This window comes from Aplysia californica, unplaced genomic scaffold (genome assembly GCF_000002075.1).
Source record: "Aplysia californica isolate F4 #8 unplaced genomic scaffold, AplCal3.0 scaffold01969, whole genome shotgun sequence".
Lineage (NCBI taxonomy): Eukaryota > Metazoa > Mollusca > Gastropoda > Aplysiida > Aplysiidae > Aplysia > Aplysia californica.
In genome coordinates, this window is record NW_004799239.1 from 5,801 (window position 1) to 7,485 (window position 1,685).

Genomic DNA, 1,685 nt, shown 5'->3' on the forward strand with positions numbered 1-1,685 from the left:
AATCTGCAATCAAATTCCAGGGGAAAAAATACAAGTTTTATTGCGATGGAGAGGGCAACCATGTTTGATATTGTTGACAAATGGAAACAAGTTGTTATTTTTTAAAAATTGCATGTAGGTTAGCAAACAATAGTTCTACAAAATGATCTGTTGGCTTTTTTCTGAGCAACTTTGAAATTTTTTTAATGAATTTAATGTTTGTTTTTTTCTTGAGGTAGTAGGCTATTCAAGTTTGTGCAAACAACAAATCAGTGAAAGTCCAAAACAACAAATCAGTGAAAGTCACTACCCCCGGGGCGCTAAACAACAAATCAGTGAAAGTCACTACCCCCGGGGCGCTAAACAACAAATCAGTGAAAGTCCACACTGGAGTGTCTTTACACCATTCCCCCCGGGGCGCTAAACAACAAATCAGTGAAAGTCCACACTACCACCGGGGCGCTAAACAACAAATCAGTGAAAGTCCACACTACCCCCGGGGCGCTGCTACTGACTGGAGTGTCTTTACACCACTACCCCCGGGCGCTAAACAACAAATCAGTGAAAGTCCACATTACCCCCGGGGCGCTAAACAACAAATCAGTGAAAGTCCACACTGGAGTGTCTTTACACCACTACCCCCGGGGCGCTAAACAACAAATCAGTGAAAGTCCACACTACCCCCGGGGCGCTAAACAACAAATCAGTGAAAGTCCACACTACCCCCGGGGCGCTGCTACTGACTGGAGTGTCTTTACACCATTCCCAATGGGGGGGGGGTATTAACCTGTTCTTATGCACAGCACAATTGTAAATGGGCTGATTCATCGATGCCATGCTCATAACTGTGCCTGAACTGTAACAGGGAACTGCTGCTTTTTCTTTCCTAATCCTTACTATCGTCAGTTTCCTCTACTTCTTTTGTATGTTTGTCACACTCTTGTGACCCGCTATTTCCGGGGAGCCTTGATAGTCGAAGCAGACTTTGTGCTATTGAAGCTAGAGAGGTGAGCTGAGTAAGTCTGATTCCCTGTAAGGACTTCTCTGTTGACTTCCACCCCTGAGCGCTCATATGACCTTATGCAGTTGCGAGCGCCGTAAAACCTTACCGGTACTACTAAAACAAACTCCACTCTCCAGACACCACCAACAAAAATCTATTCCGTAAGAAAATTCAACATACCATTTTTAGTGTTACCGGTACATCTTCTCTTCGCTGTGTAAACATTTCATGAAGACGGATGAGAAATGGTGGGAGGTATTGGAAAAATATATATACAGAAAAACCGCGTTTTGAGAAAACGGGCGATAAAGAAAAATAAAACATTGACTTAATGAGGATATGGCGGTGACTAACACGCCTGATATGTGAACAAACTAAAGCTTTAAGGGGTTCTTATGCGTCGAAATAGTTGGAAGAGAGGCCCAAGAAGCCACACACAAAAAAGCCTTAATCCATAATGTTGACGTGAGTCGGGCCTTGCATGATGTAGCAGTGGAAAGAACGTGTGTTTTAGGATGCCATAAAACTATGACGGTTAGTTGATTCAACCTTTAGATCTGGGGGAATTCTTGTGTGTTCTTCGGGTATAACATGTTCCATTTCTTTCTTTTTTCTTTTTTTGTTGAAGAATTTCCCCCCCAACAAGGCTTGTGTGGTGTGCTAGGCCAATGTTCCAACACGGTCTTGTGACTCCATCTCCTGC